The sequence below is a fragment of the Staurois parvus genome, unplaced genomic scaffold, assembly GCF_062004578.1.
Source record: "Staurois parvus isolate SC_StPar_1 unplaced genomic scaffold, SC_StPar_1.0 ptg000782l, whole genome shotgun sequence".
NCBI classification, from domain to species: domain Eukaryota; kingdom Metazoa; phylum Chordata; class Amphibia; order Anura; family Ranidae; genus Staurois; species Staurois parvus.
The window spans coordinates 285828-311318 of NW_028318578.1; the positions used below are offsets into that span (position 1 = coordinate 285828).

Here is a 25491-nt window from a genome sequence, read left to right on the forward strand (position 1 = left end):
ATGGCGCCAATCACCACCGTGCAGGAGTAGACACCAAGCTTGTTGAGAAATTTGTAGATGACTAGTTGTGGGAGAAATGACTAAGCCAGCGTCGGTTTCAACATAAGAATGATTTGTAGAATGCCCAGGTTGTGCAAATGTGAGCTCAAAGCTCCCTCTTGAAAGAGCATTCAAGGACTTGAAGTTGAGCGTGGTGAGTTAAGCGTGCTGCTAAGTGGGTAGAAAAAGCCATCTCCCCGTCGGGGAATCGAACACCGGTCTCCCGCGTGACAGGCGGGGATACTCACCACTATACTAACGAGGACCACATGAAAGTCTTTCTTTTTCACCACCACCATCTTTTTCGTGCAGCAAGACATACGGTTGTGGATTTTCTTTTTTCCAAGAACTGGCTTTATTATTAGTTTGCTTAGCAATCGCTAGGTCCTGGGCTCTCCTTTTCCCACACATCCTGCTTTTCCCAGTGGCCTTTGTGTCAGTAAGACACAAGTTGCCAAGCAGTAGACAGTGTGAAAAGGAAGGTCCCACCGAGATTTGAACTCGGATCGCTGGATTCAGAGTCCAGAGTGCTAACCATTACACCATGGAACCTTTGGATCTGTACTGCTTGGCCAGGCCCAATTGTTTAGACTTTTTTTTTCCCCCCCTCACATGTCCTCCTTGTGATCTTTGCGTATGTCTACATGGGCATTGGTTAACTTCTGTCCCATTTCACCCCACAGGACCGACCAGTCTAGCAAATTTTCCCTTGGCCATCTAGCAGCACTTTGACATCTATACTTGATGAAGCAAAGGGCATGAACTTAGATGCTGCCATCCCAAGGTTTCTGGGGTCAAAAGTGGGATGGCACCAATCAGCAGCGTGCAGAAGTAAACACCAAGCTTGTTGAGAAATGTGGAGCTGACTAGATGTGGGAGAAATGACTAAGCCAGCGTCCGGGTGGCCATAAGATTGATTTGTACAAATGTGAGCTCAAAGCTCCCTCTTGAAAGAGCATTCAAGGACTTGAGTTGAGCGTGGTGAGTTAGGCGTGCTGCTAAGTGGGTAGAAAAAGCCATCTCCCCGTCGGGGAATCGAACCCCGGTCTCCCGCGTGACAGGCGGGGATACTCACCACTATACTAACGAGGACCACATGAAAGGGTTTTTTTTGCACCACCGCCATCACCATCTTTTTTTGTGCAGGAGAACATACGGTTGTGGATTTTCATTTGTCCAAGAACTCGCTGTATTATTAGTTTGCTTAGCCATCGCTAGGTCCTGGGCTCTCCTTTTCCCACACATCCTCTCCCAGTAACCCACATTTTTCTTTGATTCCTTTTGAGGAGACACTCCTTTTCCCTTACTATCCCCTCCCAGAAACCCTCCTTTCTCCTTGCATCCTCTTCCAGAGAATGGCTTGTCCTCTCACTTGCTTTCTTAGTAGACTCTTGTCTTCCCTTCTTTTCTCTCCCAAAGACACCTTTTTCTTCTCACTTCTTGCCCCGGAGTCCTTCCTTCCCCCTTTTGAATATTCACCAGGAATGCAGGTGTGCCCTTACCCGCCCCTGGGAGCAAAAGAGATAGCTACCAATGTTGCCTTCTTTTAGGGAGCTCTTCTCTTCATCAGCCTGCCCAGCTAGCTGACGTGAAGCTTTACGTCTCTGCTGTAAACCCAAGCAAAACTCCAAGTTGTCCGGATTTCAACTTGGACAAAGAGAAGCCAATGGATTAGGAATGCGTGACCTTAAAGAGCCCTTCTTTCAATAGTCCTTTCTCATGTCCTTCTTTCCCGGAGCTTTTCTCCAAATGAGAGAGCCACGCAATATTAGCTGAAAGTTTGAGTCTATGGATAGCGATCTGTGGAGCTTATGTCCCAAAGTAGCTGTGGTCAGTAGCTTGCTAAGCATCTATGTTTTCAGCAGCTGCTTTTCTGAGTGGCCTTTGTGTCAGTAAGACGCAAGTTGCGAAGCAGTAGGCAGTGTGAAAAATGAGGTCCCACCGAGATTTGAACTCGGATTGCTGGATTCAAAATCCAGAGTGCTAACCATTATACCATGGAACCACGGGCTCTACCTCACTTGGCTAGGCCCCATTGTTTAAAGGTCTTTTTTTCCCCCCAGATGTCCTTCTTTCCTTCTGATGTTTCCGTATGTCTACATGGGCATTGGTTAACTTCTGTCCCATTTCACCCCACAGGACCAACTAGTCTAGCAAATTTTCCCTTGGCCATCTAGCAGCACTTTGACATCTATAATTGATGAACCAAGGGGCAGGAACGTAGACGCTGCCATCCCAAGGTTTCTGGGGCCAAAAGTGGGATGGCGCCAATCACCACCGTGCAGGAGTAGACACCAAGCTTGTTGAGAAATTTGTAGATGACTAGTTGTGGGAGAAATGACTAAGCCAGCGTCGGTTTCAACATAAGAATGATTTGTAGAATGCCCAGGTTGTGCAAATGTGAGCTCAAAGCTCCCTCTTGAAAGAGCATTCAAGGACTTGAAGTTGAGCGTGGTGAGTTAAGCGTGCTGCTAAGTGGGTAGAAAAAGCCATCTCCCCGTCGGGGAATCGAACCCCGGTCTCCCGCGTGACAGGCGGGGATACTCACCACTATACTAACGAGGACCACATGAAAGTCTTTCTTTTTCACCACCACCACCATCTTTTTCGTGCAGCAAGACATACGGTTGTGGATTTTCTTTTTTCCAAGAACTGGCTTTATTATTAGTTTGCTTAGCAATCGCTAGGTCCTGGGCTCTCCTTTTCCCACACATCCTGCTTTTCCCAGTGGCCTTTGTGTCAGTAAGACACAAGTTGCCAAGCAGTAGACAGTGTGAAAAGGAAGGTCCCACCGAGATTTGAACTCGGATCGCTGGATTCAGAGTCCAGAGTGCTAACCATTACACCATGGAACCTTTGGATCTGTACTGCTTGGCCAGGCCCAATTGTTTAGACTTTTTTTTTCCCCCCTCACATGTCCTCCTTGTGATCTTTGCGTATGTCTACATGGGCATTGGTTAACTTCTGTCCCATTTCACCCCACAGGACCGACCAGTCTAGCAAATTTTCCCTTGGCCATCTAGCAGCACTTTGACATCTATACTTGATGAAGCAAAGGGCATGAACTTAGATGCTGCCATCCCAAGGTTTCTGGGGTCAAAAGTGGGATGGCACCAATCAGCAGCGTGCAGAAGTAAACACCAAGCTTGTTGAGAAATGTGGAGCTGACTAGATGTGGGAGAAATGACTAAGCCAGCGTCCGGGTGGCCATAAGATTGATTTGTACAAATGTGAGCTCAAAGCTCCCTCTTGAAAGAGCATTCAAGGACTTGAGTTGAGCGTGGTGAGTTAGGCGTGCTGCTAAGTGGGTAGAAAAAGCCATCTCCCCGTCGGGGAATCGAACCCCGGTCTCCCGCGTGACAGGCGGGGATACTCACCACTATACTAACGAGGACCACATGAAAGGGTTTTTTTTGCACCACCGCCATCACCATCTTTTTTTGTGCAGGAGAACATACGGTTGTGGATTTTCATTTGTCCAAGAACTCGCTGTATTATTAGTTTGCTTAGCCATCGCTAGGTCCTGGGCTCTCCTTTTCCCACACATCCTCTCCCAGTAACCCACATTTTTCTTTGATTCCTTTTGAGGAGACACTCCTTTTCCCTTACTATCCCCTCCCAGAAACCCTCCTTTCTCCTTGCATCCTCTTCCAGAGAATGGCTTGTCCTCTCACTTGCTTTCTTAGTAGACTCTTGTCTTCCCTTCTTTTCTCTCCCAAAGACAACTTTTTCTTCTCACTTCTTGCCCCGGAGTCCTTCCTTCCCCCTTTTGGATATTCACCAGTAATGCAGGTGTGCCCTTACCCGCCCCTGGGAGCAAAAGAGATAGCTACCAATGTTGCCTTCTTTTAGGGAGCTCTTCTCTTCATCAGCCTGCCCAGCTAGCTGACGTGAAGCTTTACGTCTCTGCTGTAAACCCAAGCAAAACTCCAAGTTGTCTGGATTTCAACTTGGACAAAGAGAAGCCAATGGATTAGGAATGCGTGACCTCAAAGAGCCCTTCTTTCAATATTCCTTTCTCATGTCATTCTTTCCCGGAGCTTTTCTCCAAATGAGAGAGCCACGCAATATTAGCTGAAAGTTTGAGTCTATGGATAGCGATCTGTGGAGCTTATGTCCCAAAGTAGCTGTGGTCAGTAGCTTGCTAAGCATCTATGTTTTCAGCAGCTGCTTTTCTGAGTGGCCTTTGTGTCAGTAAGACGCAAGTTGCGAAGCAGTAGGCAGTGTGAAAAATGAGGTCCCACCGAGATTTGAACTCGGATTGCTGGATTCAAAGTCCAGAGTGCTAACCATTACACCATGGAACCACCGGCTCTACCTCCCTTGGCTAGGCCCCATTGTTTAAAGGTCTTTTTTCCCCCAGATGTCCTTTTTTCCTTCTGATGTTTCCGTATGTCTACATGGGCGTTGGTTAACTTCTGTCCCATTTCACCCCACAGGACCAACTAGTCTAGCAAATTTTCCCTTGGCCATCTAGCAGCACTTTGACATCTATAATTGATGAACCAAGGGGCAGGAACGTAGACGCTGCCATCCCAAGGTTTCTGGGGCCAAAAGTGGGATGGCGCCAATCACCACCGTGCAGGAGTAGACACCAAGCTTGTTGAGAAATTTGTAGATGACTAGTTGTGGGAGAAATGACTAAGCCAGCGTCGGTTTCAACATAAGAATGATTTGTAGAATGCCCAGGTTGTGCAAATGTGAGCTCAAAGCTCCCTCTTGAAAGAGCATTCAAGGACTTGAAGTTGAGCGTGGTGAGTTAAGCGTGCTGCTAAGTGGGTAGAAAAAGCCATCTCCCCGTCGGGGAATCGAACCCCGGTCTCCCGCGTGACAGGCGGGGATACTCACCACTATACTAACGAGGACCACATGAAAGTCTTTCTTTTTCACCACCACCATCTTTTTCGTGCAGCAAGACATACGGTTGTGGATTTTCTTTTTTCCAAGAACTGGCTTTATTATTAGTTTGCTTAGCAATCGCTAGGTCCTGGGCTCTCCTTTTCCCACACATCCTGCTTTTCCCAGTGGCCTTTGTGTCAGTAAGACACAAGTTGCCAAGCAGTAGACAGTGTGAAAAGGAAGGTCCCACCGAGATTTGAACTCGGATCGCTGGATTCAGAGTCCAGAGTGCTAACCATTACACCATGGAACCTTTGGATCTGTACTGCTTGGCCAGGCCCAATTGTTTAGACTTTTTTTTTCCCCCCCTCACATGTCCTCCTTGTGATCTTTGCGTATGTCTACATGGGCATTGGTTAACTTCTGTCCCATTTCACCCCACAGGACCGACCAGTCTAGCAAATTTTCCCTTGGCCATCTAGCAGCACTTTGACATCTATACTTGATGAAGCAAAGGGCATGAACTTAGATGCTGCCATCCCAAGGTTTCTGGGGTCAAAAGTGGGATGGCACCAATCAGCAGCGTGCAGAAGTAAACACCAAGCTTGTTGAGAAATGTGGAGCTGACTAGATGTGGGAGAAATGACTAAGCCAGCGTCCGGGTGGCCATAAGATTGATTTGTACAAATGTGAGCTCAAAGCTCCCTCTTGAAAGAGCATTCAAGGACTTGAGTTGAGCGTGGTGAGTTAGGCGTGCTGCTAAGTGGGTAGAAAAAGCCATCTCCCCGTCGGGGAATCGAACCCCGGTCTCCCGCGTGACAGGCGGGGATACTCACCACTATACTAACGAGGACCACATGAAAGGGTTTTTTTTGCACCACCGCCATCACCATCTTTTTTTGTGCAGGAGAACATACGGTTGTGGATTTTCATTTGTCCAAGAACTCGCTGTATTATTAGTTTGCTTAGCCATCGCTAGGTCCTGGGCTCTCCTTTTCCCACACATCCTCTCCCAGTAACCCACATTTTTCTTTGATTCCTTTTGAGGAGACACTCCTTTTCCCTTACTATCCCCTCCCAGAAACCCTCCTTTCTCCTTGCATCCTCTTCCAGAGAATGGCTTGTCCTCTCACTTGCTTTCTTAGTAGACTCTTGTCTTCCCTTCTTTTCTCTCCCAAAGACACCTTTTTCTTCTCACTTCTTGCCCCGGAGTCCTTCCTTCCCCCTTTTGAATATTCACCAGGAATGCAGGTGTGCCCTTACCCGCCCCTGGGAGCAAAAGAGATAGCTACCAATGTTGCCTTCTTTTAGGGAGCTCTTCTCTTCATCAGCCTGCCCAGCTAGCTGACGTGAAGCTTTACGTCTCTGCTGTAAACCCAAGCAAAACTCCAAGTTGTCTGGATTTCAACTTGGACAAAGAGAAGCCAATGGATTAGGAATGCGTGACCTCAAAGAGCCCTTCTTTCAATATTCCTTTCTCATGTCATTCTTTCCCGGAGCTTTTCTCCAAATGAGAGAGCCACGCAATATTAGCTGAAAGTTTGAGTCTATGGATAGCGATCTGTGGAGCTTATGTCCCAAAGTAGCTGTGGTCAGTAGCTTGCTAAGCATCTATGTTTTCAGCAGCTGCTTTTCTGAGTGGCCTTTGTGTCAGTAAGACGCAAGTTGCGAAGCAGTAGGCAGTGTGAAAAATGAGGTCCCACCGAGATTTGAACTCGGATTGCTGGATTCAAAGTCCAGAGTGCTAACCATTACACCATGGAACCACCGGCTCTACCTCCCTTGGCTAGGCCCCATTGTTTAAAGGTCTTTTTTCCCCAGATGTCCTTTTTTCCTTCTGATGTTTCCGTATGTCTACATGGGCGTTGGTTAACTTCTGTCCCATTTCACCCCACAAGACCAACTAGTCTAGCAAATTTTCCTTTGGCCATCTAGCAGCACTTTGACATCTATAATTGATGAACCAAGGGGCAGGAACGTAGACGCTGCCATCCCAAGGTTTCTGGGGCCAAAAGTGGGATGGCGCCAATCACCACCGTGCAGGAGTAGACACCAAGCTTGTTGAGAAATTTGTAGATGACTAGTTGTGGGAGAAATGACTAAGCCAGCGTCGGTTTCAACATAAGAATGATTTGTAGAATGCCCAGGTTGTGCAAATGTGAGCTCAAAGCTCCCTCTTGAAAGAGCATTCAAGGACTTGAAGTTGAGCGTGGTGAGTTAAGCGTGCTGCTAAGTGGGTAGAAAAAGCCATCTCCCCGTCGGGGAATCGAACCCCGGTCTCCCGCGTGACAGGCGGGGATACTCACCACTATACTAACGAGGACCACATGAAAGTCTTTCTTTTTCACCACCACCATCTTTTTCGTGCAGCAAGACATACGGTTGTGGATTTTCTTTTTTCCAAGAACTGGCTTTATTATTAGTTTGCTTAGCAATCGCTAGGTCCTGGGCTCTCCTTTTCCCACACATCCTGCTTTTCCCAGTGGCCTTTGTGTCAGTAAGACACAAGTTGCCAAGCAGTAGACAGTGTGAAAAGGAAGGTCCCACCGAGATTTGAACTCGGATCGCTGGATTCAGAGTCCAGAGTGCTAACCATTACACCATGGAACCTTTGGATCTGTACTGCTTGGCCAGGCCCAATTGTTTAGACTTTTTTTTTCCCCCCCTCACATGTCCTCCTTGTGATCTTTGCGTATGTCTACATGGGCATTGGTTAACTTCTGTCCCATTTCACCCCACAGGACCGACCAGTCTAGCAAATTTTCCCTTGGCCATCTAGCAGCACTTTGACATCTATACTTGATGAAGCAAAGGGCATGAACTTAGATGCTGCCATCCCAAGGTTTCTGGGGTCAAAAGTGGGATGGCACCAATCAGCAGCGTGCAGAAGTAAACACCAAGCTTGTTGAGAAATGTGGAGCTGACTAGATGTGGGAGAAATGACTAAGCCAGCGTCCGGGTGGCCATAAGATTGATTTGTACAAATGTGAGCTCAAAGCTCCCTCTTGAAAGAGCATTCAAGGACTTGAGTTGAGCGTGGTGAGTTAGGCGTGCTGCTAAGTGGGTAGAAAAAGCCATCTCCCCGTCGGGGAATCGAACCCCGGTCTCCCGCGTGACAGGCGGGGATACTCACCACTATACTAACGAGGACCACATGAAAGGGTTTTTTTTGCACCACCGCCATCACCATCTTTTTTTGTGCAGGAGAACATACGGTTGTGGATTTTCATTTGTCCAAGAACTCGCTGTATTATTAGTTTGCTTAGCCATCGCTAGGTCCTGGGCTCTCCTTTTCCCACACATCCTCTCCCAGTAACCCACATTTTTCTTTGATTCCTTTTGAGGAGACACTCCTTTTCCCTTACTATCCCCTCCCAGAAACCCTCCTTTCTCCTTGCATCCTCTTCCAGAGAATGGCTTGTCCTCTCACTTGCTTTCTTAGTAGACTCTTGTCTTCCCTTCTTTTCTCTCCCAAAGACACCTTTTTCTTCTCACTTCTTGCCCCGGAGTCCTTCCTTCCCCCTTTTGAATATTCACCAGGAATGCAGGTGTGCCCTTACCCGCCCCTGGGAGCAAAAGAGATAGCTACCAATGTTGCCTTCTTTTAGGGAGCTCTTCTCTTCATCAGCCTGCCCAGCTAGCTGACGTGAAGCTTTACGTCTCTGCTGTAAACCCAAGCAAAACTCCCAAGTTGTCCGGATTTCAACTTGGACAAAGAAAAGCCAATGGATTAGGAATGCGTGACCTTAAAGAGCCCTTCTTTCAATATTCCTTTCTCATGTCATTCTTTCCCGGAGCTTTTCTCCAAATGAGAGAGCCACGCAATATTAGCTGAAAGTTTGAGTCTATGGATAGCGATCTGTGGAGCTTATGTCCCAAAGTAGCTGTGGTCAGTAGCTTGCTAAGCATCTATGTTTTCAGCAGCTGCTTTTCTGAGTGGCCTTTGTGTCAGTAAGACGCAAGTTGCGAAGCAGTAGGCAGTGTGAAAAAAGAGGTCCCACTGAGATTTGAACTCGGATTGCTGGATTCAAAGTCCAGAGTGCTAACCATTACACCATGGAACCACCGGCTCTACCTCACTTTGGCTAGGCCCCATTGTTTAAAGGTCTTTTTTCCCCAGATGTCCTTTTTTCCTTCTGATGTTTCCGTATGTCTACATGGGCGTTGGTTAACTTCTGTCCCATTTCACCCCACAGGACCAACTAGTCTAGCAAATTTTCCCTTGGCCATCTAGCAGCACTTTGACATCTATAATTGATGAACCAAGGGGCAGGAACGTAGACGCTGCCATCCCAAGGTTTCTGGAGCCAAAAGTGGGATGGCGCCAATCACCACCGTGCAGGAGTAGACACCAAGCTTGTTGAGAAATTTGTAGATGACTAGTTGTGGGAGAAATGACTAAGCCAGCGTCGGTTTCACCATAAGAATGATTTGTAGAATGCCCAGGTTGTGCAAATGTGAGCTCAAAGCTCCCTCTTGAAAGAGCATTCAAGGACTTGAAGTTGAGCGTGGTGAGTTAAGCGTGCTGCTAAGTGGGTAGAAAAAGCCATCTCCCCGTCGGGGAATCGAACCCCGGTCTCCCGCGTGACAGGCGGGGATACTCACCACTATACTAACGAGGACCACATGAAAGCCTTTCTTTTTCACCACCACCATCTTTTTCGTGCAGCAAGACATACGGTTGTGGATTTTCTTTTTTCCAAGAACTGGCTTTATTATTAGTTTGCTTAGCAATCGCTAGGTCCTGGGCTCTCCTTTTCCCACACATCCTGCTTTTCCCAGTGGCCTTTGTGTCAGTAAGACACAAGTTGCCAAGCAGTAGACAGTGTGAAAAGGAAGGTCCCACCGAGATTTGAACTCGGATCGCTGGATTCAGAGTCCAGAGTGCTAACCATTACACCATGGAACCTTTGGATCTGTACTGCTTGGCCAGGCCCAATTGTTTAGACTTTTTTCCCCACCCCCTCACATGTCCTCCTTGTGATCTTTGCGTATGTCTACATGGGCATTGGTTAACTTCTGTCCCATTTCACCCCACAGGACCGACCAGTCTAGCAAATTTTCCCTTGGCCATCTAGCAGCACTTTGACATCTATACTTGATGAAGCAAAGGGCATGAACTTAGATGCTGCCATCCCAAGGTTTCTGGGGTCAAAAGTGGGATGGCACCAATCAGCAGCGTGCAGAAGTAAACACCAAGCTTGTTGAGAAATGTGGAGCTGACTAGATGTGGGAGAAATGACTAAGCCAGCGTCCGGGTGGCCATAAGATTGATTTGTACAAATGTGAGCTCAAAGCTCCCTCTTGAAAGAGCATTCAAGGACTTGAGTTGAGCGTGGTGAGTTAGGCGTGCTGCTAAGTGGGTAGAAAAAGCCATCTCCCCGTCGGGGAATCGAACCCCGGTCTCCCGCGTGACAGGCGGGGATACTCACCACTATACTAACGAGGACCACATGAAAGGGTTTTTTTTGCACCACCGCCATCACCATCTTTTTTTGTGCAGGAGAACATACGGTTGTGGATTTTCATTTGTCCAAGAACTCGCTGTATTATTAGTTTGCTTAGCCATCGCTAGGTCCTGGGCTCTCCTTTTCCCACACATCCTCTCCCAGTAACCCACATTTTTCTTTGATTCCTTTTGAGGAGACACTCCTTTTCCCTTACTATCCCCTCCCAGAAACCCTCCTTTCTCCTTGCATCCTCTTCCAGAGAATGGCTTGTCCTCTCACTTGCTTTCTTAGTAGACTCTTGTCTTCCCTTCTTTTCTCTCCCAAAGACACCTTTTTCTTCTCACTTCTTGCCCCGGAGTCCTTCCTTCCCCCTTTTGGATATTCACCAGTAATGCAGGTGTGCCCTTACCCGCCCCTGGGAGCAAAAGAGATAGCTACCAATGTTGCCTTCTTTTAGGGAGCTCTTCTCTTCATCAGCCTGCCCAGCTAGCTGACGTGAAGCTTTACGTCTCTGCTGTAAACCCAAGCAAAACTCCAAGTTGTCTGGATTTCAACTTGGACAAAGAGAAGCCAATGGATTAGGAATGCGTGACCTCAAAGAGCCCTTCTTTCAATATTCCTTTCTCATGTCATTCTTTCCCGGAGCTTTTCTCCAAATGAGAGAGCCACGCAATATTAGCTGAAAGTTTGAGTCTATGGATAGCGATCTGTGGAGCTTATGTCCCAAAGTAGCTGTGGTCAGTAGCTTGCTAAGCATCTATGTTTTCAGCAGCTGCTTTTCTGAGTGGCCTTTGTGTCAGTAAGACGCAAGTTGCGAAGCAGTAGGCAGTGTGAAAAATGAGGTCCCACCGAGATTTGAACTCGGATTGCTGGATTCAAAGTCCAGAGTGCTAACCATTACACCATGGAACCACCGGCTCTACCTCCCTTGGCTAGGCCCCATTGTTTAAAGGTCTTTTTTCCCCAGATGTCCTTTTTTCCTTCTGATGTTTCCGTATGTCTACATGGGCGTTGGTTAACTTCTGTCCCATTTCACCCCACAGGACCAACTAGTCTAGCAAATTTTCCTTTGGCCATCTAGCAGCACTTTGACATCTATAATTGATGAACCAAGGGGCAGGAACGTAGACGCTGCCATCCCAAGGTTTCTGGGGCCAAAAGTGGGATGGCGCCAATCACCACCGTGCAGGAGTAGACACCAAGCTTGTTGAGAAATTTGTAGATGACTAGTTGTGGGAGAAATGACTAAGCCAGCGTCGGTTTCAACATAAGAATGATTTGTAGAATGCCCAGGTTGTGCAAATGTGAGCTCAAAGCTCCCTCTTGAAAGAGCATTCAAGGACTTGAAGTTGAGCGTGGTGAGTTAAGCGTGCTGCTAAGTGGGTAGAAAAAGCCATCTCCCCGTCGGGGAATCGAACGCCGGTCTCCCGCGTGACAGGCGGGGATACTCACCACTATACTAACGAGGACCACATGAAAGTCTTTCTTTTTCACCACCACCATCTTTTTCGTGCAGCAAGACATACGGTTGTGGATTTTCTTTTTTCCAAGAACTGGCTTTATTATTAGTTTGCTTAGCAATCGCTAGGTCCTGGGCTCTCCTTTTCCCACACATCCTGCTTTTCCCAGTGGCCTTTGTGTCAGTAAGACACAAGTTGCCAAGCAGTAGACAGTGTGAAAAGGAAGGTCCCACCGAGATTTGAACTCGGATCGCTGGATTCAGAGTCCAGAGTGCTAACCATTACACCATGGAACCTTTGGATCTGTACTGCTTGGCCAGGCCCAATTGTTTAGACTTTTTTTTTCCCCCCCTCACATGTCCTCCTTGTGATCTTTGCGTATGTCTACATGGGCATTGGTTAACTTCTGTCCCATTTCACCCCACAGGACCGACCAGTCTAGCAAATTTTCCCTTGGCCATCTAGCAGCACTTTGACATCTATACTTGATGAAGCAAAGGGCATGAACTTAGATGCTGCCATCCCAAGGTTTCTGGGGTCAAAAGTGGGATGGCACCAATCAGCAGCGTGCAGAAGTAAACACCAAGCTTGTTGAGAAATGTGGAGCTGACTAGATGTGGGAGAAATGACTAAGCCAGCGTCCGGGTGGCCATAAGATTGATTTGTACAAATGTGAGCTCAAAGCTCCCTCTTGAAAGAGCATTCAAGGACTTGAGTTGAGCGTGGTGAGTTAGGCGTGCTGCTAAGTGGGTAGAAAAAGCCATCTCCCCGTCGGGGAATCGAACCCCGGTCTCCCGCGTGACAGGCGGGGATACTCACCACTATACTAACGAGGACCACATGAAAGGGTTTTTTTTGCACCACCGCCATCACCATCTTTTTTTGTGCAGGAGAACATACGGTTGTGGATTTTCATTTGTCCAAGAACTCGCTGTATTATTAGTTTGCTTAGCCATCGCTAGGTCCTGGGCTCTCCTTTTCCCACACATCCTCTCCCAGTAACCCACATTTTTCTTTGATTCCTTTTGAGGAGACACTCCTTTTCCCTTACTATCCCCTCCCAGAAACCCTCCTTTCTCCTTGCATCCTCTTCCAGAGAATGGCTTGTCCTCTCACTTGCTTTCTTAGTAGACTCTTGTCTTCCCTTCTTTTCTCTCCCAAAGACACCTTTTTCTTCTCACTTCTTGCCCCGGAGTCCTTCCTTCCCCCTTTTGAATATTCACCAGGAATGCAGGTGTGCCCTTACCCGCCCCTGGGAGCAAAAGAGATAGCTACCAATGTTGCCTTCTTTTAGGGAGCTCTTCTCTTCATCAGCCTGCCCAGCTAGCTGACGTGAAGCTTTACGTCTCTGCTGTAAACCCAAGCAAAACTCCAAGTTGTCTGGATTTCAACTTGGACAAAGAGAAGCCAATGGATTAGGAATGCGTGACCTCAAAGAGCCCTTCTTTCAATATTCCTTTCTCATGTCATTCTTTCCCGGAGCTTTTCTCCAAATGAGAGAGCCACGCAATATTAGCTGAAAGTTTGAGTCTATGGATAGCGATCTGTGGAGCTTATGTCCCAAAGTAGCTGTGGTCAGTAGCTTGCTAAGCATCTATGTTTTCAGCAGCTGCTTTTCTGAGTGGCCTTTGTGTCAGTAAGACGCAAGTTGCGAAGCAGTAGGCAGTGTGAAAAATGAGGTCCCACCGAGATTTGAACTCGGATTGCTGGATTCAAAGTCCAGAGTGCTAACCATTACACCATGGAACCACCGGCTCTACCTCCCTTGGCTAGGCCCCATTGTTTAAAGGTCTTTTTTCCCCAGATGTCCTTTTTTCCTTCTGATGTTTCCGTATGTCTACATGGGCGTTGGTTAACTTCTGTCCCATTTCACCCCACAGGACCAACTAGTCTAGCAAATTTTCCCTTGGCCATCTAGCAGCACTTTGACATCTATAATTGATGAACCAAGGGGCAGGAACGTAGACGCTGCCATCCCAAGGTTTCTGGGGCCAAAAGTGGGATGGCGCCAATCACCACCGTGCAGGAGTAGACACCAAGCTTGTTGAGAAATTTGTAGATGACTAGTTGTGGGAGAAATGACTAAGCCAGCGTCGGTTTCAACATAAGAATGATTTGTAGAATGCCCAGGTTGTGCAAATGTGAGCTCAAAGCTCCCTCTTGAAAGAGCATTCAAGGACTTGAAGTTGAGCGTGGTGAGTTAAGCGTGCTGCTAAGTGGGTAGAAAAAGCCATCTCCCCGTCGGGGAATCGAACACCGGTCTCCCGCGTGACAGGCGGGGATACTCACCACTATACTAACGAGGACCACATGAAAGTCTTTCTTTTTCACCACCACCATCTTTTTCGTGCAGCAAGACATACGGTTGTGGATTTTCTTTTTTCCAAGAACTGGCTTTATTATTAGTTTGCTTAGCAATCGCTAGGTCCTGGGCTCTCCTTTTCCCACACATCCTGCTTTTCCCAGTGGCCTTTGTGTCAGTAAGACACAAGTTGCCAAGCAGTAGACAGTGTGAAAAGGAAGGTCCCACCGAGATTTGAACTCGGATCGCTGGATTCAGAGTCCAGAGTGCTAACCATTACACCATGGAACCTTTGGATCTGTACTGCTTGGCCAGGCCCAATTGTTTAGACTTTTTTTTTCCCCCCCTCACATGTCCTCCTTGTGATCTTTGCGTATGTCTACATGGGCATTGGTTAACTTCTGTCCCATTTCACCCCACAGGACCGACCAGTCTAGCAAATTTTCCCTTGGCCATCTAGCAGCACTTTGACATCTATACTTGATGAAGCAAAGGGCATGAACTTAGATGCTGCCATCCCAAGGTTTCTGGGGTCAAAAGTGGGATGGCACCAATCAGCAGCGTGCAGAAGTAAACACCAAGCTTGTTGAGAAATGTGGAGCTGACTAGATGTGGGAGAAATGACTAAGCCAGCGTCCGGGTGGCCATAAGATTGATTTGTACAAATGTGAGCTCAAAGCTCCCTCTTGAAAGAGCATTCAAGGACTTGAGTTGAGCGTGGTGAGTTAGGCGTGCTGCTAAGTGGGTAGAAAAAGCCATCTCCCCGTCGGGGAATCGAACCCCGGTCTCCCGCGTGACAGGCGGGGATACTCACCACTATACTAACGAGGACCACATGAAAGGGTTTTTTTTGCACCACCGCCATCACCATCTTTTTTTGTGCAGGAGAACATACGGTTGTGGATTTTCATTTGTCCAAGAACTCGCTGTATTATTAGTTTGCTTAGCCATCGCTAGGTCCTGGGCTCTCCTTTTCCCACACATCCTCTCCCAGTAACCCACATTTTTCTTTGATTCCTTTTGAGGAGACACTCCTTTTCCCTTACTATCCCCTCCCAGAAACCCTCCTTTCTCCTTGCATCCTCTTCCAGAGAATGGCTTGTCCTCTCACTTGCTTTCTTAGTAGACTCTTGTCTTCCCTTCTTTTCTCTCCCAAAGACACCTTTTTCTTCTCACTTCTTGCCCCGGAGTCCTTCCTTCCCCCTTTTGAATATTCACCAGGAATGCAGGTGTGCCCTTACCCGCCCCTGGGAGCAAAAGAGATAGCTACCAATGTTGCCTTCTTTTAGGGAGCTCTTCTCTTCATCAGCCTGCCCAGCTAGCTGACGTGAAGCTTTACGTCTCTGCTGTAAACCCAAGCAAAACTCCAAGTTGTCCGGATTTCAACTTGGACAAAGAGAAGCCAATGGATTAGGAATGCGTGACCTTAAAGAGCCCTTCTTTCAATAGTCCTTTCTCATGTCCTTCTTTCCCGGAGCTTTTCTCCAAATGAGAGAGCCACGCAATATTAGCTGAAAGTTTGAGTCTATGGATAGCGATCTGTGGAGCTTATGTCCCAAAGTAGCTGTGGTCAGTAGCTTGCTAAGCATCTATGTTTTCAGCAGCTGCTTTTCTGAGTGGCCTTTGTGTCAGTAAGACGCAAGTTGCGAAGCAGTAGGCAGTGTGAAAAATGAGGTCCCACCGAGATTTGAACTCGGATTGCTGGATTCAAAATCCAGAGTGCTAACCATTATACCATGGAACCACGGGCTCTACCTCACTTGGCTAGGCCCCATTGTTTAAAGGTCTTTTTTTCCCCCCAGATGTCCTTCTTTCCTTCTGATGTTTCCGTATGTCTACATGGGCATTGGTTAACTTCTGTCCCATTTCACCCCACAGGACCAACTAGTCTAGCAAATTTTCCCTTGGCCATCTAGCAGCACTTTGACATCTATAATTGATGAACCAAGGGGCAGGAACGTAGACGCTGCCATCCCAAGGTTTCTGGGGCCAAAAGTGGGATGGCGCCAATCACCACCGTGCAGGAGTAGACACCAAGCTTGTTGAGAAATTTGTAGATGACTAGTTGTGGGAGAAATGACTAAGCCAGCGTCGGTTTCAACATAAGAATGATTTGTAGAATGCCCAGGTTGTGCAAATGTGAGCTCAAAGCTCCCTCTTGAAAGAGCATTCAAGGACTTGAAGTTGAGCGTGGTGAGTTAAGCGTGCTGCTAAGTGGGTAGAAAAAGCCATCTCCCCGTCGGGGAATCGAACCCCGGTCTCCCGCGTGACAGGCGGGGATACTCACCACTATACTAACGAGGACCACATGAAAGTCTTTCTTTTTCACCACCACCATCTTTTTCGTGCAGCAAGACATACGGTTGTGGATTTTCTTTTTTCCAAGAACTGGCTTTATTATTAGTTTGCTTAGCAATCGCTAGGTCCTGGGCTCTCCTTTTCCCACACATCCTGCTTTTCCCAGTGGCCTTTGTGTCAGTAAGACACAAGTTGCCAAGCAGTAGACAGTGTGAAAAGGAAGGTCCCACCGAGATTTGAACTCGGATCGCTGGATTCAGAGTCCAGAGTGCTAACCATTACACCATGGAACCTTTGGATCTGTACTGCTTGGCCAGGCCCAATTGTTTAGACTTTTTTTTTCCCCCCTCACATGTCCTCCTTGTGATCTTTGCGTATGTCTACATGGGCATTGGTTAACTTCTGTCCCATTTCACCCCACAGGACCGACCAGTCTAGCAAATTTTCCCTTGGCCATCTAGCAGCACTTTGACATCTATACTTGATGAAGCAAAGGGCATGAACTTAGATGCTGCCATCCCAAGGTTTCTGGGGTCAAAAGTGGGATGGCACCAATCAGCAGCGTGCAGAAGTAAACACCAAGCTTGTTGAGAAATGTGGAGCTGACTAGATGTGGGAGAAATGACTAAGCCAGCGTCCGGGTGGCCATAAGATTGATTTGTACAAATGTGAGCTCAAAGCTCCCTCTTGAAAGAGCATTCAAGGACTTGAGTTGAGCGTGGTGAGTTAGGCGTGCTGCTAAGTGGGTAGAAAAAGCCATCTCCCCGTCGGGGAATCGAACCCCGGTCTCCCGCGTGACAGGCGGGGATACTCACCACTATACTAACGAGGACCACATGAAAGGGTTTTTTTTGCACCACCGCCATCACCATCTTTTTTTGTGCAGGAGAACATACGGTTGTGGATTTTCATTTGTCCAAGAACTCGCTGTATTATTAGTTTGCTTAGCCATCGCTAGGTCCTGGGCTCTCCTTTTCCCACACATCCTCTCCCAGTAACCCACATTTTTCTTTGATTCCTTTTGAGGAGACACTCCTTTTCCCTTACTATCCCCTCCCAGAAACCCTCCTTTCTCCTTGCATCCTCTTCCAGAGAATGGCTTGTCCTCTCACTTGCTTTCTTAGTAGACTCTTGTCTTCCCTTCTTTTCTCTCCCAAAGACAACTTTTTCTTCTCACTTCTTGCCCCGGAGTCCTTCCTTCCCCCTTTTGGATATTCACCAGTAATGCAGGTGTGCCCTTACCCGCCCCTGGGAGCAAAAGAGATAGCTACCAATGTTGCCTTCTTTTAGGGAGCTCTTCTCTTCATCAGCCTGCCCAGCTAGCTGACGTGAAGCTTTACGTCTCTGCTGTAAACCCAAGCAAAACTCCAAGTTGTCTGGATTTCAACTTGGACAAAGAGAAGCCAATGGATTAGGAATGCGTGACCTCAAAGAGCCCTTCTTTCAATATTCCTTTCTCATGTCATTCTTTCCCGGAGCTTTTCTCCAAATGAGAGAGCCACGCAATATTAGCTGAAAGTTTGAGTCTATGGATAGCGATCTGTGGAGCTTATGTCCCAAAGTAGCTGTGGTCAGTAGCTTGCTAAGCATCTATGTTTTCAGCAGCTGCTTTTCTGAGTGGCCTTTGTGTCAGTAAGACGCAAGTTGCGAAGCAGTAGGCAGTGTGAAAAATGAGGTCCCACCGAGATTTGAACTCGGATTGCTGGATTCAAAGTCCAGAGTGCTAACCATTACACCATGGAACCACCGGCTCTACCTCCCTTGGCTAGGCCCCATTGTTTAAAGGTCTTTTTTCCCCCAGATGTCCTTTTTTCCTTCTGATGTTTCCGTATGTCTACATGGGCGTTGGTTAACTTCTGTCCCATTTCACCCCACAGGACCAACTAGTCTAGCAAATTTTCCCTTGGCCATCTAGCAGCACTTTGACATCTATAATTGATGAACCAAGGGGCAGGAACGTAGACGCTGCCATCCCAAGGTTTCTGGGGCCAAAAGTGGGATGGCGCCAATCACCACCGTGCAGGAGTAGACACCAAGCTTGTTGAGAAATTTGTAGATGACTAGTTGTGGGAGAAATGACTAAGCCAGCGTCGGTTTCAACATAAGAATGATTTGTAGAATGCCCAGGTTGTGCAAATGTGAGCTCAAAGCTCCCTCTTGAAAGAGCATTCAAGGACTTGAAGTTGAGCGTGGTGAGTTAAGCGTGCTGCTAAGTGGGTAGAAAAAGCCATCTCCCCGTCGGGGAATCGAACCCCGGTCTCCCGCGTGACAGGCGGGGATACTCACCACTATACTAACGAGGACCACATGAAAGTCTTTCTTTTTCACCACCACCATCTTTTTCGTGCAGCAAGACATACGGTTGTGGATTTTCTTTTTTCCAAGAACTGGCTTTATTATTAGTTTGCTTAGCAATCGCTAGGTCCTGGGCTCTCCTTTTCCCACACATCCTGCTTTTCCCAGTGGCCTTTGTGTCAGTAAGACACAAGTTGCCAAGCAGTAGACAGTGTGAAAAGGAAGGTCCCACCGAGATTTGAACTCGGATCGCTGGATTCAGAGTCCAGAGTGCTAACCATTACACCATGGAACCTTTGGATCTGTACTGCTTGGCCAGGCCCAATTGTTTAGACTTTTTTTTTCCCCCCCTCACATGTCCTCCTTGTGATCTTTGCGTATGTCTACATGGGCATTGGTTAACTTCTGTCCCATTTCACCCCACAGGACCGACCAGTCTAGCAAATTTTCCCTTGGCCATCTAGCAGCACTTTGACATCTATACTTGATGAAGCAAAGGGCATGAACTTAGATGCTGCCATCCCAAGGTTTCTGGGGTCAAAAGTGGGATGGCACCAATCAGCAGCGTGCAGAAGTAAACACCAAGCTTGTTGAGAAATGTGGAGCTGACTAGATGTGGGAGAAATGACTAAGCCAGCGTCCGGGTGGCCATAAGATTGATTTGTACAAATGTGAGCTCAAAGCTCCCTCTTGAAAGAGCATTCAAGGACTTGAGTTGAGCGTGGTGAGTTAGGCGTGCTGCTAAGTGGGTAGAAAAAGCCATCTCCCCGTCGGGGAATCGAACCCCGGTCTCCCGCGTGACAGGCGGGGATACTCACCACTATACTAACGAGGACCACATGAAAGGGTTTTTTTTGCACCACCGCCATCACCATCTTTTTTTGTGCAGGAGAACATACGGTTGTGGATTTTCATTTGTCCAAGAACTCGCTGTATTATTAGTTTGCTTAGCCATCGCTAGGTCCTGGGCTCTCCTTTTCCCACACATCCTCTCCCAGTAACCCACATTTTTCTTTGATTCCTTTTGAGGAGACACTCCTTTTCCCTTACTATCCCCTCCCAGAAACCCTCCTTTCTCCTTGCATCCTCTTCCAGAGAATGGCTTGTCCTCTCACTTGCTTTCTTAGTAGACTCTTGTCTTCCCTTCTTTTCTCTCCCAAAGACACCTTTTTCTTCTCACTTCTTGCCCCGGAGTCCTTCCTTCCCCCTTTTGAATATTCACCAGGAATGCAGGTGTGCCCTTACCCGCCCCTGGGAGCAAAAGAGATAGCTACCAATGTTGCCTTCTTTTAGGGAGCTCTTCTCTTCATCAGCCTGCCCAGCTAGCTGACGTGAAGCTTTACGTCTCTGCTGTAAACCCAAGCAAAACTCCAAGTTGTCTGGATTTCAACTTGGACAAAGAGAAGCCAATGGATTAGGAATGCGTGACCTCAAAGAGCCCTTCTTTCAATATTCCTTTCTCATGTCATTCTTTCCCGGAGCTTTTCTCCAAATGAGAGAGCCACGCAATATTAGCTGAAAGTTTGAGTCTATGGATAGCGATCTGTGGAGCTTATGTCCCAAAGTAGCTGTGGTCAGTAGCTTGCTAAGCATCTATGTTTTCAGCAGCTGCTTTTCTGAGTGGCCTTTGTGTCAGTAAGACGCAAGTTGCGAAGCAGTAGGCAGTGTGAAAAATGAGGTCCCACCGAGATTTGAACTCGGATTGCTGGATTCAAAGTCCAGAGTGCTAACCATTACACCATGGAACCACCGGCTCTACCTCCCTTGGCTAGGCCCCATTGTTTAAAGGTCTTTTTTCCCCAGATGTCCTTTTTTCCTTCTGATGTTTCCGTATGTTTACATGGGCGTTGGTTAACTTCTGTCCCATTTCACCCCACAAGACCAACTAGTCTAGCAAATTTTCCTTTGGCCATCTAGCAGCACTTTGACATCTATAATTGATGAACCAAGGGGCAGGAACGTAGACGCTGCCATCCCAAGGTTTCTGGGGCCAAAAGTGGGATGGCGCCAATCACCACCGTGCAGGAGTAGACACCAAGCTTGTTGAGAAATTTGTAGATGACTAGTTGTGGGAGAAATGACTAAGCCAGCGTCGGTTTCAACATAAGAATGATTTGTAGAATGCCCAGGTTGTGCAAATGTGAGCTCAAAGCTCCCTCTTGAAAGAGCATTCAAGGACTTGAAGTTGAGCGTGGTGAGTTAAGCGTGCTGCTAAGTGGGTAGAAAAAGCCATCTCCCCGTCGGGGAATCGAACCCCGGTCTCCCGCGTGACAGGCGGGGATACTCACCACTATACTAACGAGGACCACATGAAAGTCTTTCTTTTTCACCACCACCATCTTTTTCGTGCAGCAAGACATACGGTTGTGGATTTTCTTTTTTCCAAGAACTGGCTTTATTATTAGTTTGCTTAGCAATCGCTAGGTCCTGGGCTCTCCTTTTCCCACACATCCTGCTTTTCCCAGTGGCCTTTGTGTCAGTAAGACACAAGTTGCCAAGCAGTAGACAGTGTGAAAAGGAAGGTCCCACCGAGATTTGAACTCGGATCGCTGGATTCAGAGTCCAGAGTGCTAACCATTACACCATGGAACCTTTGGATCTGTACTGCTTGGCCAGGCCCAATTGTTTAGACTTTTTTTTTCCCCCCCTCACATGTCCTCCTTGTGATCTTTGCGTATGTCTACATGGGCATTGGTTAACTTCTGTCCCATTTCACCCCACAGGACCGACCAGTCTAGCAAATTTTCCCTTGGCCATCTAGCAGCACTTTGACATCTATACTTGATGAAGCAAAGGGCATGAACTTAGATGCTGCCATCCCAAGGTTTCTGGGGTCAAAAGTGGGATGGCACCAATCAGCAGCGTGCAGAAGTAAACACCAAGCTTGTTGAGAAATGTGGAGCTGACTAGATGTGGGAGAAATGACTAAGCCAGCGTCCGGGTGGCCATAAGATTGATTTGTACAAATGTGAGCTCAAAGCTCCCTCTTGAAAGAGCATTCAAGGACTTGAGTTGAGCGTGGTGAGTTAGGCGTGCTGCTAAGTGGGTAGAAAAAGCCATCTCCCCGTCGGGGAATCGAACCCCGGTCTCCCGCGTGACAGGCGGGGATACTCACCACTATACTAACGAGGACCACATGAAAGGGTTTTTTTTGCACCACCGCCATCACCATCTTTTTTTGTGCAGGAGAACATACGGTTGTGGATTTTCATTTGTCCAAGAACTCGCTGTATTATTAGTTTGCTTAGCCATCGCTAGGTCCTGGGCTCTCCTTTTCCCACACATCCTCTCCCAGTAACCCACATTTTTCTTTGATTCCTTTTGAGGAGACACTCCTTTTCCCTTACTATCCCCTCCCAGAAACCCTCCTTTCTCCTTGCATCCTCTTCCAGAGAATGGCTTGTCCTCTCACTTGCTTTCTTAGTAGACTCTTGTCTTCCCTTCTTTTCTCTCCCAAAGACACCTTTTTCTTCTCACTTCTTGCCCCGGAGTCCTTCCTTCCCCCTTTTGAATATTCACCAGGAATGCAGGTGTGCCCTTACCCGCCCCTGGGAGCAAAAGAGATAGCTACCAATGTTGCCTTCTTTTAGGGAGCTCTTCTCTTCATCAGCCTGCCCAGCTAGCTGACGTGAAGCTTTACGTCTCTGCTGTAAACCCAAGCAAAACTCCCAAGTTGTCCGGATTTCAACTTGGACAAAGAAAAGCCAATGGATTAGGAATGCGTGACCTTAAAGAGCCCTTCTTTCAATATTCCTTTCTCATGTCATTCTTTCCCGGAGCTTTTCTCCAAATGAGAGAGCCACGCAATATTAGCTGAAAGTTTGAGTCTATGGATAGCGATCTGTGGAGCTTATGTCCCAAAGTAGCTGTGGTCAGTAGCTTGCTAAGCATCTATGTTTTCAGCAGCTGCTTTTCTGAGTGGCCTTTGTGTCAGTAAGACGCAAGTTGCGAAGCAGTAGGCAGTGTGAAAAAAGAGGTCCCACTGAGATTTGAACTCGGATTGCTGGATTCAAAGTCCAGAGTGCTAACCATTACACCATGGAACCACCGGCTCTACCTCACTTTGGCTAGGCCCCATTGTTTAAAGGTCTTTTTTCCCCAGATGTCCTTTTTTCCTTCTGATGTTTCCGTATGTCTACATGGGCGTTGGTTAACTTCTGTCCCATTTCACCCCACAGGACCAACTAGTCTAGCAAATTTTCCCTTGGCCATCTAGCAGCACTTTGACATCTATAATTGATGAACCAAGGGGCAGGAACGTAGACGCTGCCATCCCAAGGTTTCTGGAGCCAAAAGTGGGATGGCGCCAATCACCACCGTGCAGGAGTAGACACCAAGCTTGTTGAGAAATTTGTAGATGACTAGTTGTGGGAGAAATGACTAAGCCAGCGTCGGTTTCACCATAAGAATGATTTGTAGAATGCCCAGGTTGTGCAAATGTGAGCTCAAAGCTCCCTCTTGAAAGAGCATTCAAGGACTTGAAGTTGAGCGTGGTGAGTTAAGCGTGCTGCTAAGTGGGTAGAAAAAGCCATCTCCCCGTCGGGGAATCGAACCCCGGTCTCCCGCGTGACAGGCGGGGATACTCACCACTATACTAACGAGGACCACATGAAAGCCTTTCTTTTTCACCACCACCATCTTTTTCGTGCAGCAAGACATACGGTTGTGGATTTTCTTTTTTCCAAGAACTGGCTTTATTATTAGTTTGCTTAGCAATCGCTAGGTCCTGGGCTCTCCTTTTCCCACACATCCTGCTTTTCCCAGTGGCCTTTGTGTCAGTAAGACACAAGTTGCCAAGCAGTAGACAGTGTGAAAAGGAAGGTCCCACCGAGATTTGAACTCGGATCGCTGGATTCAGAGTCCAGAGTGCTAACCATTACACCATGGAACCTTTGGATCTGTACTGCTTGGCCAGGCCCAATTGTTTAGACTTTTTTCCCCACCCCCTCACATGTCCTCCTTGTGATCTTTGCGTATGTCTACATGGGCATTGGTTAACTTCTGTCCCATTTCACCCCACAGGACCGACCAGTCTAGCAAATTTTCCCTTGGCCATCTAGCAGCACTTTGACATCTATACTTGATGAAGCAAAGGGCATGAACTTAGATGCTGCCATCCCAAGGTTTCTGGGGTCAAAAGTGGGATGGCACCAATCAGCAGCGTGCAGAAGTAAACACCAAGCTTGTTGAGAAATGTGGAGCTGACTAGATGTGGGAGAAATGACTAAGCCAGCGTCCGGGTGGCCATAAGATTGATTTGTACAAATGTGAGCTCAAAGCTCCCTCTTGAAAGAGCATTCAAGGACTTGAGTTGAGCGTGGTGAGTTAGGCGTGCTGCTAAGTGGGTAGAAAAAGCCATCTCCCCGTCGGGGAATCGAACCCCGGTCTCCCGCGTGACAGGCGGGGATACTCACCACTATACTAACGAGGACCACATGAAAGGGTTTTTTTTGCACCACCGCCATCACCATCTTTTTTTGTGCAGGAGAACATACGGTTGTGGATTTTCATTTGTCCAAGAACTCGCTGTATTATTAGTTTGCTTAGCCATCGCTAGGTCCTGGGCTCTCCTTTTCCCACACATCCTCTCCCAGTAACCCACATTTTTCTTTGATTCCTTTTGAGGAGACACTCCTTTTCCCTTACTATCCCCTCCCAGAAACCCTCCTTTCTCCTTGCATCCTCTTCCAGAGAATGGCTTGTCCTCTCACTTGCTTTCTTAGTAGACTCTTGTCTTCCCTTCTTTTCTCTCCCAAAGACACCTTTTTCTTCTCACTTCTTGCCCCGGAGTCCTTCCTTCCCCCTTTTGGATATTCACCAGTAATGCAGGTGTGCCCTTACCCGCCCCTGGGAGCAAAAGAGATAGCTACCAATGTTGCCTTCTTTTAGGGAGCTCTTCTCTTCATCAGCCTGCCCAGCTAGCTGACGTGAAGCTTTACGTCTCTGCTGTAAACCCAAGCAAAACTCCAAGTTGTCTGGATTTCAACTTGGACAAAGAGAAGCCAATGGATTAGGAATGCGTGACCTCAAAGAGCCCTTCTTTCAATATTCCTTTCTCATGTCATTCTTTCCCGGAGCTTTTCTCCAAATGAGAGAGCCACGCAATATTAGCTGAAAGTTTGAGTCTATGGATAGCGATCTGTGGAGCTTATGTCCCAAAGTAGCTGTGGTCAGTAGCTTGCTAAGCATCTATGTTTTCAGCAGCTGCTTTTCTGAGTGGCCTTTGTGTCAGTAAGACGCAAGTTGCGAAGCAGTAGGCAGTGTGAAAAATGAGGTCCCACCGAGATTTGAACTCGGATTGCTGGATTCAAAGTCCAGAGTGCTAACCATTACACCATGGAACCACCGGCTCTACCTCCCTTGGCTAGGCCCCATTGTTTAAAGGTCTTTTTTCCCCAGATGTCCTTTTTTCCTTCTGATGTTTCCGTATGTCTACATGGGCGTTGGTTAACTTCTGTCCCATTTCACCCCACAGGACCAACTAGTCTAGCAAATTTTCCTTTGGCCATCTAGCAGCACTTTGACATCTATAATTGATGAACCAAGGGGCAGGAACGTAGACGCTGCCATCCCAAGGTTTCTGGGGCCAAAAGTGGGATGGCGCCAATCACCACCGTGCAGGAGTAGACACCAAGCTTGTTGAGAAATTTGTAGATGACTAGTTGTGGGAGAAATGACTAAGCCAGCGTCGGTTTCAACATAAGAATGATTTGTAGAATGCCCAGGTTGTGCAAATGTGAGCTCAAAGCTCCCTCTTGAAAGAGCATTCAAGGACTTGAAGTTGAGCGTGGTGAGTTAAGCGTGCTGC

The 25491-nt window shown here is 47.5% G+C and overlaps 41 non-coding genes across 41 annotated transcripts; all 41 read right to left on the minus strand.

Moving 5' to 3' along the window:
• Window positions 1-519: 519 nt before the first annotated feature.
• TRNAQ-CUG (transfer RNA glutamine (anticodon CUG)) lies at window positions 520-591 on the minus strand. The gene has a single exon. It is a non-coding gene; the product is annotated as a tRNA-Gln (tRNA).
• Window positions 592-1059: 468 nt separating this feature from the next.
• TRNAD-GUC (transfer RNA aspartic acid (anticodon GUC)) lies at window positions 1060-1131 on the minus strand. Its single transcript has one exon. It is a non-coding gene; the product is annotated as a tRNA-Asp (tRNA).
• Window positions 1132-1972: 841 nt separating this feature from the next.
• TRNAQ-UUG (transfer RNA glutamine (anticodon UUG)) lies at window positions 1973-2044 on the minus strand. The gene has a single exon. It is a non-coding gene; the product is annotated as a tRNA-Gln (tRNA).
• Window positions 2045-2532: 488 nt separating this feature from the next.
• TRNAD-GUC (transfer RNA aspartic acid (anticodon GUC)) lies at window positions 2533-2604 on the minus strand. The gene has a single exon. It is a non-coding gene; the product is annotated as a tRNA-Asp (tRNA).
• Window positions 2605-2822: 218 nt separating this feature from the next.
• On the minus strand, window positions 2823-2894 carry TRNAQ-CUG (transfer RNA glutamine (anticodon CUG)). Its single transcript has one exon. It is a non-coding gene; the product is annotated as a tRNA-Gln (tRNA).
• A 467-nt stretch (window positions 2895-3361) lies between these two features.
• On the minus strand, window positions 3362-3433 carry TRNAD-GUC (transfer RNA aspartic acid (anticodon GUC)). The gene has a single exon. It is a non-coding gene; the product is annotated as a tRNA-Asp (tRNA).
• An 841-nt stretch (window positions 3434-4274) lies between these two features.
• Window positions 4275-4346, minus strand: TRNAQ-UUG (transfer RNA glutamine (anticodon UUG)). Its single transcript has one exon. It is a non-coding gene; the product is annotated as a tRNA-Gln (tRNA).
• A 486-nt stretch (window positions 4347-4832) lies between these two features.
• On the minus strand, window positions 4833-4904 carry TRNAD-GUC (transfer RNA aspartic acid (anticodon GUC)). Its single transcript has one exon. It is a non-coding gene; the product is annotated as a tRNA-Asp (tRNA).
• A 215-nt stretch (window positions 4905-5119) lies between these two features.
• Window positions 5120-5191, minus strand: TRNAQ-CUG (transfer RNA glutamine (anticodon CUG)). Its single transcript has one exon. It is a non-coding gene; the product is annotated as a tRNA-Gln (tRNA).
• Window positions 5192-5659: 468 nt separating this feature from the next.
• TRNAD-GUC (transfer RNA aspartic acid (anticodon GUC)) lies at window positions 5660-5731 on the minus strand. Its single transcript has one exon. It is a non-coding gene; the product is annotated as a tRNA-Asp (tRNA).
• Window positions 5732-6572: 841 nt separating this feature from the next.
• Window positions 6573-6644, minus strand: TRNAQ-UUG (transfer RNA glutamine (anticodon UUG)). Its single transcript has one exon. It is a non-coding gene; the product is annotated as a tRNA-Gln (tRNA).
• A 485-nt stretch (window positions 6645-7129) lies between these two features.
• Window positions 7130-7201, minus strand: TRNAD-GUC (transfer RNA aspartic acid (anticodon GUC)). Its single transcript has one exon. It is a non-coding gene; the product is annotated as a tRNA-Asp (tRNA).
• A 215-nt stretch (window positions 7202-7416) lies between these two features.
• Window positions 7417-7488, minus strand: TRNAQ-CUG (transfer RNA glutamine (anticodon CUG)). The gene has a single exon. It is a non-coding gene; the product is annotated as a tRNA-Gln (tRNA).
• Window positions 7489-7956: 468 nt separating this feature from the next.
• TRNAD-GUC (transfer RNA aspartic acid (anticodon GUC)) lies at window positions 7957-8028 on the minus strand. Its single transcript has one exon. It is a non-coding gene; the product is annotated as a tRNA-Asp (tRNA).
• Window positions 8029-8870: 842 nt separating this feature from the next.
• Window positions 8871-8942, minus strand: TRNAQ-UUG (transfer RNA glutamine (anticodon UUG)). Its single transcript has one exon. It is a non-coding gene; the product is annotated as a tRNA-Gln (tRNA).
• A 486-nt stretch (window positions 8943-9428) lies between these two features.
• TRNAD-GUC (transfer RNA aspartic acid (anticodon GUC)) lies at window positions 9429-9500 on the minus strand. The gene has a single exon. It is a non-coding gene; the product is annotated as a tRNA-Asp (tRNA).
• A 215-nt stretch (window positions 9501-9715) lies between these two features.
• TRNAQ-CUG (transfer RNA glutamine (anticodon CUG)) lies at window positions 9716-9787 on the minus strand. Its single transcript has one exon. It is a non-coding gene; the product is annotated as a tRNA-Gln (tRNA).
• Window positions 9788-10255: 468 nt separating this feature from the next.
• TRNAD-GUC (transfer RNA aspartic acid (anticodon GUC)) lies at window positions 10256-10327 on the minus strand. Its single transcript has one exon. It is a non-coding gene; the product is annotated as a tRNA-Asp (tRNA).
• An 841-nt stretch (window positions 10328-11168) lies between these two features.
• TRNAQ-UUG (transfer RNA glutamine (anticodon UUG)) lies at window positions 11169-11240 on the minus strand. Its single transcript has one exon. It is a non-coding gene; the product is annotated as a tRNA-Gln (tRNA).
• Window positions 11241-12012: 772 nt separating this feature from the next.
• TRNAQ-CUG (transfer RNA glutamine (anticodon CUG)) lies at window positions 12013-12084 on the minus strand. Its single transcript has one exon. It is a non-coding gene; the product is annotated as a tRNA-Gln (tRNA).
• Window positions 12085-12552: 468 nt separating this feature from the next.
• On the minus strand, window positions 12553-12624 carry TRNAD-GUC (transfer RNA aspartic acid (anticodon GUC)). Its single transcript has one exon. It is a non-coding gene; the product is annotated as a tRNA-Asp (tRNA).
• Window positions 12625-13465: 841 nt separating this feature from the next.
• Window positions 13466-13537, minus strand: TRNAQ-UUG (transfer RNA glutamine (anticodon UUG)). Its single transcript has one exon. It is a non-coding gene; the product is annotated as a tRNA-Gln (tRNA).
• A 772-nt stretch (window positions 13538-14309) lies between these two features.
• On the minus strand, window positions 14310-14381 carry TRNAQ-CUG (transfer RNA glutamine (anticodon CUG)). Its single transcript has one exon. It is a non-coding gene; the product is annotated as a tRNA-Gln (tRNA).
• Window positions 14382-14849: 468 nt separating this feature from the next.
• Window positions 14850-14921, minus strand: TRNAD-GUC (transfer RNA aspartic acid (anticodon GUC)). Its single transcript has one exon. It is a non-coding gene; the product is annotated as a tRNA-Asp (tRNA).
• Window positions 14922-15762: 841 nt separating this feature from the next.
• On the minus strand, window positions 15763-15834 carry TRNAQ-UUG (transfer RNA glutamine (anticodon UUG)). Its single transcript has one exon. It is a non-coding gene; the product is annotated as a tRNA-Gln (tRNA).
• A 488-nt stretch (window positions 15835-16322) lies between these two features.
• TRNAD-GUC (transfer RNA aspartic acid (anticodon GUC)) lies at window positions 16323-16394 on the minus strand. The gene has a single exon. It is a non-coding gene; the product is annotated as a tRNA-Asp (tRNA).
• A 215-nt stretch (window positions 16395-16609) lies between these two features.
• On the minus strand, window positions 16610-16681 carry TRNAQ-CUG (transfer RNA glutamine (anticodon CUG)). The gene has a single exon. It is a non-coding gene; the product is annotated as a tRNA-Gln (tRNA).
• A 467-nt stretch (window positions 16682-17148) lies between these two features.
• TRNAD-GUC (transfer RNA aspartic acid (anticodon GUC)) lies at window positions 17149-17220 on the minus strand. Its single transcript has one exon. It is a non-coding gene; the product is annotated as a tRNA-Asp (tRNA).
• An 841-nt stretch (window positions 17221-18061) lies between these two features.
• TRNAQ-UUG (transfer RNA glutamine (anticodon UUG)) lies at window positions 18062-18133 on the minus strand. The gene has a single exon. It is a non-coding gene; the product is annotated as a tRNA-Gln (tRNA).
• Window positions 18134-18619: 486 nt separating this feature from the next.
• On the minus strand, window positions 18620-18691 carry TRNAD-GUC (transfer RNA aspartic acid (anticodon GUC)). The gene has a single exon. It is a non-coding gene; the product is annotated as a tRNA-Asp (tRNA).
• Window positions 18692-18906: 215 nt separating this feature from the next.
• TRNAQ-CUG (transfer RNA glutamine (anticodon CUG)) lies at window positions 18907-18978 on the minus strand. Its single transcript has one exon. It is a non-coding gene; the product is annotated as a tRNA-Gln (tRNA).
• A 468-nt stretch (window positions 18979-19446) lies between these two features.
• Window positions 19447-19518, minus strand: TRNAD-GUC (transfer RNA aspartic acid (anticodon GUC)). Its single transcript has one exon. It is a non-coding gene; the product is annotated as a tRNA-Asp (tRNA).
• An 841-nt stretch (window positions 19519-20359) lies between these two features.
• TRNAQ-UUG (transfer RNA glutamine (anticodon UUG)) lies at window positions 20360-20431 on the minus strand. Its single transcript has one exon. It is a non-coding gene; the product is annotated as a tRNA-Gln (tRNA).
• Window positions 20432-20916: 485 nt separating this feature from the next.
• TRNAD-GUC (transfer RNA aspartic acid (anticodon GUC)) lies at window positions 20917-20988 on the minus strand. Its single transcript has one exon. It is a non-coding gene; the product is annotated as a tRNA-Asp (tRNA).
• Window positions 20989-21203: 215 nt separating this feature from the next.
• On the minus strand, window positions 21204-21275 carry TRNAQ-CUG (transfer RNA glutamine (anticodon CUG)). The gene has a single exon. It is a non-coding gene; the product is annotated as a tRNA-Gln (tRNA).
• A 468-nt stretch (window positions 21276-21743) lies between these two features.
• TRNAD-GUC (transfer RNA aspartic acid (anticodon GUC)) lies at window positions 21744-21815 on the minus strand. The gene has a single exon. It is a non-coding gene; the product is annotated as a tRNA-Asp (tRNA).
• An 842-nt stretch (window positions 21816-22657) lies between these two features.
• Window positions 22658-22729, minus strand: TRNAQ-UUG (transfer RNA glutamine (anticodon UUG)). The gene has a single exon. It is a non-coding gene; the product is annotated as a tRNA-Gln (tRNA).
• Window positions 22730-23215: 486 nt separating this feature from the next.
• Window positions 23216-23287, minus strand: TRNAD-GUC (transfer RNA aspartic acid (anticodon GUC)). The gene has a single exon. It is a non-coding gene; the product is annotated as a tRNA-Asp (tRNA).
• Window positions 23288-23502: 215 nt separating this feature from the next.
• Window positions 23503-23574, minus strand: TRNAQ-CUG (transfer RNA glutamine (anticodon CUG)). Its single transcript has one exon. It is a non-coding gene; the product is annotated as a tRNA-Gln (tRNA).
• A 468-nt stretch (window positions 23575-24042) lies between these two features.
• TRNAD-GUC (transfer RNA aspartic acid (anticodon GUC)) lies at window positions 24043-24114 on the minus strand. The gene has a single exon. It is a non-coding gene; the product is annotated as a tRNA-Asp (tRNA).
• Window positions 24115-24955: 841 nt separating this feature from the next.
• TRNAQ-UUG (transfer RNA glutamine (anticodon UUG)) lies at window positions 24956-25027 on the minus strand. The gene has a single exon. It is a non-coding gene; the product is annotated as a tRNA-Gln (tRNA).
• Window positions 25028-25491: the final 464 nt, after the last annotated feature.